The sequence below is a fragment of the Diabrotica undecimpunctata genome, unplaced genomic scaffold (assembly GCF_040954645.1).
Source record: "Diabrotica undecimpunctata isolate CICGRU unplaced genomic scaffold, icDiaUnde3 ctg00000573.1, whole genome shotgun sequence".
Taxonomy (NCBI): Eukaryota; Metazoa; Arthropoda; class Insecta; order Coleoptera; family Chrysomelidae; genus Diabrotica; species Diabrotica undecimpunctata.
In genome coordinates, this window is record NW_027311888.1 from 1 (window position 1) to 8,816 (window position 8,816).

The window sequence follows — 8,816 nt, forward strand, 5'->3', positions numbered from 1 at the left end:
GTTATTAATGAATTAAATTTTCAAAAATATTTTTATTCAATTCCAAAGGTTAATCTAGTGGGTGCAAACAACAAAAAACTATATGAAGCAAAGAAGGGAATAATGAGAAAAGTATTCTTTGATACAACCGAATATAGTATGCAATTCAATAGAACCTGAATATGACCAAATTTGTCAAGATGTAAAACTAAGAATCATCAAGAATGGAGAGAAATATTTGAAAAGACAAAACAAAAGGAAGATGAGAACAAACCAAAAATTTCAAAAAGGAGAACTAGTATTAATTAGAGCACATAGGGTAAGCAATTATAGAGATAACATTTGTAACAAACTTTTACCACCATTGGAGGGACCTTATGAAGTTGAAACAGAAGATGGAGAAAATAGTTATTTATTGAAATATCCTGAGAGTGGGTATCTTAGAGGAGTTTTTAACATAAAAGACATTTACAAATATGAACAATAAGTGAAGAAATAAGAAGACATTATTAATTTTAAGTTATATTTATAAAATGAAACAATTTTTTTTTAAGTAAAGGACATGAATGGGATACAGAAGATGGAATAATAATAATAATAATGCTGCTATTTATGAAAAATGATGAAATATGAATTATTGCGGATATTATGATTATGAATATGATATATAATATAATATGAATTATGATGAATTATGAAAGATTATAATGATATAATTATGCAGTATAATAATAAAACTTGGAATGGAATTACAGAAGAAGGATTGGAGAGGAAAAATTTGAAACGAAGATGGCAGAACTCTAAGAAACCAAGGAAGAGAAACAACTATAAAATGGATTCAAAAGTAGAATATAAACTCAACCCTCAACGAAAACTTATTAAAAATAACCGAATGATAATAAAGTCACATTCAAACTAGCTTACACTCTAACCACAAAATGCAGCTCACACGGGCTTAAATAAAACTTAAACTCTATATTTTTTTTATATATTCAAAATAAAACATGCATTAATAAAACAAACTAAAGCAACTTAAGCTTACACATGCAAAATTAAAATAACAAAACTAATTATTATTTTTTTTCAAAGAGAGCATTCAAACTATCTGCAGCATAATTGTATACCATATATATGCAACTGAATCAAAAATTTAATTGTTTTTAACCATCACACATTCATAAAATCACTGAAACATACACTTGTGTCGACGTTCAGAGAAACAATCACACAACTTGCAAAAAACCAGTCAAAGAAAAATGAATATTTGATATTTGCCAAAAAAATTGTCAAATATGAAATATTAATTTTTGGAGAATTGTTATGAAATTAAAGCTCCTAAACAGTTTTTTTTTATGAATAGTATGAACATAAAACAAAATGACAATATTGAATATACCACATATATATTTAACTCAAACAATTGTATTATTGTTGTTAATTTAATAGTTGAAACTAGATTCAACAATAAGAAAGAAACTAAAAGCAAAAATAAGCAGAATTCACAGACATGTAACAAACCAATAAGGACTATATTGTATCACCAGATTTAATTAATGTTTTCAAAATAATTTTATTATTATTATAATTAAAACCAGTTGGTTTATTATAAACAAATTCAGCATAATAGAAATAAGATTCTTTTAATATGTGAGTTATTATAGCCACTGAGTTATAGTTGGTTGATAAACACTTTTCAATAAAAAAAAAAATATATAAAAAAAAAAAAAATTAAACCAAAAACATTTAATAATAATTGTTGATCATGAAATTGATTATGATTTAAACTTAAGTTATTGTTCGTTATATATATATTATATTATTTATGTAAGAGATACTTACAGAATAAGCCAATATAGCCACAACATAAAGATACAAAAAGCAAATATCAAACCACTTCGGATCGAGTGGAAATAAAAACCATAAATTTGTATTTATTAATTAATTACAATTTTTATTATAATCCAAATTCTAATATATACAAGTCAATAGAATCTTCAACAGTCCTAAAACAGATAAAATATTTAAGTCATTTATTCACAAAGTAAGAAGTTTCAATTTGTTAGTAAACATACAGTTAACATGGATAGAGCTCGGAAAATAAAACGTGTTAGGAGGTGAAATAGGATATATCTCATAAATAAGAGTTCAGAATGATATAATCTTTAATGGACAGGTAATCTGAAGACAATTCTCAGTGATTCAATATCAAAAATGCTTTCAGATAGCTTTAAAATTAAATAAAAGCAAAATAAAAGCAACTAATTCATGTTAAAATTGGTGTATGTCAAATTTGTTAGTAAAAATTTTAATATTTAAATTATAATTTGTTGTAGAAATTATATGTCAAAAGAATGCTTAAATTCTCTAGTATTTGTTTCAATTCATTTCAAAAGTCAATATAATTCTCAAGATTTAACAATTTATGAAAATTTAAAATATTTTTATTTTAATCATAAATGTCAAAAATATACAAAAATCCTGTCAGATCTTAAAAAACATTGTCAAAATGCTTGGAGATCTGGTAAGCAATGAAAAAAAAAAGATAGAAAATCAATAGTTACGAAGGGGAAGAAAATTTTTGATTTTTTTCAGCAGTCACAATTTTTAAAAAGTATTTTAAAAAACCTTAAAAAAGTCCTGAATTATAACAAAGTATATTCAAATTACCTTGCCGATAAGAAACCATCGTTTCTGATTAAATTTTAGCAAAGCCTGCAGATTAACAGTATATTTTCCGATAAGGGAATTGTTAGCAGTCATCATAAAGAGGTCCACAGCTACCAGAAAGGTGAGTTTTTCCACTCATTTGAATTCTCGCTGAATAAAGAGACCGTTTGGTGTTTATTTTTGACTGAAGATCATTTAAAATTCATTTTGGGTACTTATAAATATTTCTCAACCATTGGAGAGATAATTCTGATAGTTTTGCGGCCCTAATCCATTAGAAGACGTCACTGAAAGATGCAATCTTTGTTATTGAAGATTTCCATAAAATTTTTAGAGAAGGGATTATCTGAAAGACGAAAGTGAACTTTAATAAAGTTAAACGCAAGTTTTGAAATTTCTTTAGAAATAATCTTACCTTTTTTTTTTTTTTAACAGCCTATATCATTCTAAATCATCTTTGTGTTAAAAAACAAAATAATTTGAAGTCAAGTTCACAAAAATTTTATTATCGCTTTTGTAATATTAACCAAATATAATTCACCGTTTCTTTTGCTTACTAAAATCATTAAACAAAACAGTTAAACTAAAAAAATTTGAAGGATTATAAACCTTTGTTTTCGCTCTAAAAAGATAGTAAGTGAGGTTATAAATACTTTGACAAACAAACACGTATTAGATCTTAGATCAAGTATTTCTTGTTGCAACTTCACAAAACACTAATTTCATATACTTACTTCAATATTGTATTACGTCATAAATCTAAATCCATTCATATTATTATTAAACGGTTAAGTATTGGCTTATTTATTGGAAGAATCTTAAATAATTTTTTTTATATATTATACAAGATATCGTTGTGTAATATTTAATTGATCACTTGTGAATAATTGCACAGTACATTAAAAATAAAACTTCTTGTGTGGTGATTTTTGCTTTATATAATTTTATATAGCTTTATCAAGCAGTACAGGTCACAGAACTCGCTTGAGTTAAGAGTCTGCATGTTCTAAGACAAATAAGTAAAAAAAATTTAAATTCAAAATACAGATTTAGAGAATACAAGGTGAGTAGAATAAATGTTTGTCAAATTTTTTTTATTTTCAGGCGTTCAATAATTTTTATTAAAAGCATTTCTAAATTTAACAATATTACAAATTAATCAACTTAAAAAAAATTATTTTTGTCTTCATAAAGCTAGCCGGTAAATAAGAGCAACTTGTAGTTTTCTTGCATCGAATTCACATTTCATAACAATATATATATATATATATATATATATATATATATATATATATATATATATATATATATATATATATATATATATATATATACATCTAGCGGTTAATGTAAGCTCCGTTCTAAAACGGTATTATACTAACTCCAGGCGAATATACACCGTGTATATTATTATCTGGGTAGCGCTTTATGTGGACTCCGACCAACACGTCGGATTAAGTGGACTCCGTAATAGGTTAAAACACTTTTGGGATCCGTGTACATTTCTTTGCGTACACAACTAAACTCCTCCGATGTTGCCAATAATTTGATTAGTCGTAGATTTTTAAATTTTACAGCAGGTACGTTTTGGATCTTCAAATTTATTTAAATATCAATTAATTTAGTCATCGAGAAATTTCACAAATACGTACTTGGTTATTGTAGTTAAATATTTTATGGTGGTAATTTATATTACTTGCTTTAATTATAGATAAACTTAAATTAGTGTCTATTATAAACTTTGAAAAGGCAAGGGTCCATTTTTATGTACTAGTATGTTTTTTAATGCATTGGCACTGAAACATTTATTATATTATAAATGTACGTTCCGATGTTTCGATTGCTACAGTTTATGACGAATAAAATATTTGTTTCATGAAGTAGTAAAATTTGAATTATAACAATTTATAAATCATTCTTAAAATTCCAATTTTTTACTGTCTAATTTCAGTATTTCGATTTTTAAATGTAGGGAATTCAATATCCTATATACTATATTTTAGATACACATAAACACATAGATACACTTATGGCAGATACTAAAAGAAGAAATATTTCGGTACCTTAGTGTAACCTGATTCTCGGCAACATATCTATTACAATTACATATAATATGTTCGGTCTTATTGTTTTAAATGCTTTGTGATTGTACAAGCTATCGTTATTTTAACTTTAAATAATTGTGTTTTTGTATCTTTCACTGTCAGGCATATCAAAATTTAATATTTAATTTAGAAGTAAATGTATATATAATATTCTTTTTTTTGTCATTTGGTTTAAACATAGATCACTTATATTCTTCTTGCTTATTTATTTTTATTCGTAATACTTATTAACGTACTTAATAACGTACCCGTTTTTGCAAAAAGCAACAACGGGTACAAAAGATATCGGGTATCAGGGGTGGTATTTGTCAATCTAAATGCCACTTACGACATATTAAATTAGAGGACATTTCTCCAAAACTGTATGAAATCGCCTTAGATAAAAACATCACGTGTTTTATCCGCGTATATCTACAGAACAGAAAATTTTTCGTATCATTCAATGGTAAGATGAAGAACGCAGATGAATGGTCTCGCTTGGGGTAGCGTAATGGCACCTACACTGTATTACATTTACACAAATGATTAACCGATACCAGTAGATACTAGGACTTTCATGTAGACGATACATTGCACAACCAAAACTTTTGTTGCTGAAGTGAAAAAAAATCTAAATGATGCCTTAAATATAATAAAAATAAACTACGAATTAATTTTAAGCCAAACCCCGAAAAATCTTAGGAGCGCTCCTTTAATTTGTCTAAGGCGCTTTCACAAAACTGAATATCTAATCTAATATAAATCTAATATAATCTATAATCAAATAAAAATACCTTTTTTTTTAAACGCATCTACCACGCAGAGGCATTAGCGTATTTAGATTAATGTTACACTTGATACAAATAGTGTATATATATTAGTTTACAATTAATAATAATAATATGTATGTGTATTACAATGTATGTTTTAAATCTTATGAAGAAGTTGACAGTCTTTAAGATAAGAAATTATTCTTTGGGTATCTGTATTTTCTTCTAGGGCAGTTGGGTATGCTATATTTGAGTCGTTCACTGTTATATTTAGGACACTGTATTAAAAAATGTTTTACCGTTAGAACATGGTTGCACACTTCACAAACTGGTTTATTTTTGCGCTGTAGTAAATAGCCATGAGTAAGTCGTGTCTGGCCGATACGGAGACGGGTGTCATCAGGTGCCACCAATCACGCACCTCGATGTGCATTGCCCTTCCTTCTGGAACTTATAATTAAATTTAATTGGTTGAGAAATGAAAAAGTTTCATATAAAAGTTAATTTATCTTTAAATATGGGACATTTTCGGATCTCAAGTCAGTATGGTTTTACCCGTCTAGGGTAGCTCCCTAGAGCACTTTGCTCGAAGGGCTCTGCGAATTTTCTAAGACTCTGAAGCTGAGTTTTTTTCTTCTTAGAAAACCTGTGTTTTATTTCTACAAAAGTAAATAAACCATAAAGGCATTGTCTTTTTCAAGACAATGCCACAATAAGGGCGTACCGGCTAACTACGCAATATTGCAACATATTGCGCAATAGTTTGAGACATTAATAAACATGGAAACTTGCACCAAGATGCTATCGACTTTTCATACGTTTATTAATTACACCGGAGACGATACGAGTAAGCATCACATGCTCTCTTCTGTCTTTTACTTTTGGTTTCCAAAGATATGGATGTTTGTTAACTTCGTATAGCCTTAATGGAGTGTTGTTCCAAGTTTGTTGCCATTTTTGAATTATTTTTTGTTTTAAGTATGGTTTTAAATCGTTTTGTACCATTATGTTACTTTCTTCGGACATCAGGTTAGTTGGTGCGTTTTTAGCTAGTTTATCTACAACTTCGTTACCTTCAATTCTGACATGAGAAGGCACCCATAAAAAATGAACTTGGATGTTCTTATTTGAAATGTTTTTAAGTTCTTTTTTAATAAGAAGTAGAAGGGGGTTGTCTTTTTAGAATTGCGAATAATTCAGCCGAAAAGATGGTTGTAATTGACGACAATTTGAAACTAACTGAGATAGGTTTGTTAGACTGATGTCGATAGCCGGAATAGATATTGTCCGTGGCGCAGGGTTGCGGATTGAGGAGGTATCATAAGTTTTTGGAAATTGAAAATTTAATTTGGATAAGTATGAGCGTATACGAAAGTAAAAAGGATGATCAATTTGATGTGTTTGAAAATTTATTTGTAAATCGATCAGCAAAAACGTTATGCAGAACTGGATTATTTCGGTTTCATGACACCGCTGCTGCATATGTTAGGCTTATCGGAAAATATGAATTTTACTACAACGAAATATAAACAATTTATGAAAATTTGATGATTTGAAGGAAAAAAATGTCAAATTAGGCTAGAGCAATAACTGAAACAAAAGAATCAAGTGGAAATAATGTCGAATTAATTTGAAAAATTATAATACCAACATAAAAACAAAAATAAAAGAGGCTCTTTGAGAAAGAAAAATAGACACACTTTATTAAAAGAGGTAAAAGTAAAATGCTAAGAAAAAAATGCTTATATAAAATGAAGACCTAAAAGTCCGCCGGAGGGTTTGAAACAGATGTGAAAGGGGTCAAAAACCAAATCAAAGAATTGATTGAGATCAAGTACATCCCTAGAGAAGAATGAATAACATATCTCAGATAAATAAACGGAACAACAGAAACTGAGTATACACTTGTAACTCCAGAAATATCATTAAATTAATTAACGCAAATTGTACGAACTGAACTACAAGAATTCATCACACAGTTAAAAAATAGAACCCCCACGAAAAAAATACAGTAGAGTATAACTACTTTTGTACTCTAGCATTATGGTAAGAAGTTAAAAATATAAATACCTACATAATTATATTACCGAAAAGTTAATAAAAACTTCTGTTCGTTAGCGGCAAGAGAAAGCGTATATCAGAATGTATTATGAAAAATTTTGTTAATAATACAGTATGCAATATAATATAATGACAAGAATACTTTTATATCTTTCCTTATGGCATATTTTTAAAACAAAGCTTCTATACTGGCATTGTATTACTTTTTCTCTCTACAGTAAAATGCTGAGGTGAGCGTCACGGAACTAGCGCCACAAGATGGCGTCGTGAAGGGCAGCTTCATAGAATAGCGGCTCTTGGCATCGATTTACTAATCTTGATCAATTCGTTTTTAGTCATCATATATTTACTCTAAAAATAACTAACAAAATATAGACATTAAATGAGAAGTAAAAATTAAAAGAATAATATGTCACTAAAAGACTTGATTTGTAACGATTATCAAAATTTAATAAAAGTCATAAATGTCATCCGGTTAATAACAACATTAAATCGTCTGTTAATAAAAAATGTGAAGCACAATTGGACAACACATAGTTTGGATTTAGAGGTGGATTGGGAACAAAAGAGGAATTGTGCGCAATGGTGGTACTATTACAAAAATGAAGAGATTATAATGAAAGCGTATTCTTATCTAATATAGATTTTCAAAAGTATTTGACACAGTTCAACCTGGTAAGCCCATACATGCATTAAAACACATAAACCTAGATACCAAGATATTAATTTAATAAAAAATCTACTAAAATCAAACAGCGGTCATGCAGGTGAAAGATGAGACAAATCAAGCAGAAATTCAAAAAGGAGTCAGCCAGAGATGTTTGTTGTGATGTGAAATGTCACCACAATTATTTAATGTGTACTCCCAACTACTATTTTAGGAGACACTATGGGAAAGAAGTAAGGAAATAATAACAAAAAATTTGCATACTAAACCCCAATTATGACAGAAAATATAGATGATTTACAAATTCTTATATAAATCATTAACAGATAAAGCAAAAAGATAGGACTAAACTAAACAGATAAAAGTCAATGTTTACAAATAAGAAATTGAGTGAATATTAAATAATTAATTAGATATATTAATTAATTAATAAGAATATTAGATTGAGATCGTCGAATGTTATGTATGGTTGCAACTGCTCTATGGGGTAGAAGCTTGGACCCTGAAAGCCAAATCTGTAAACAAATTAAAGGCATTCGAAATGTGGCTATATAGGCGTATTCTTAAAATTCCTTGGACTGTAAAAGT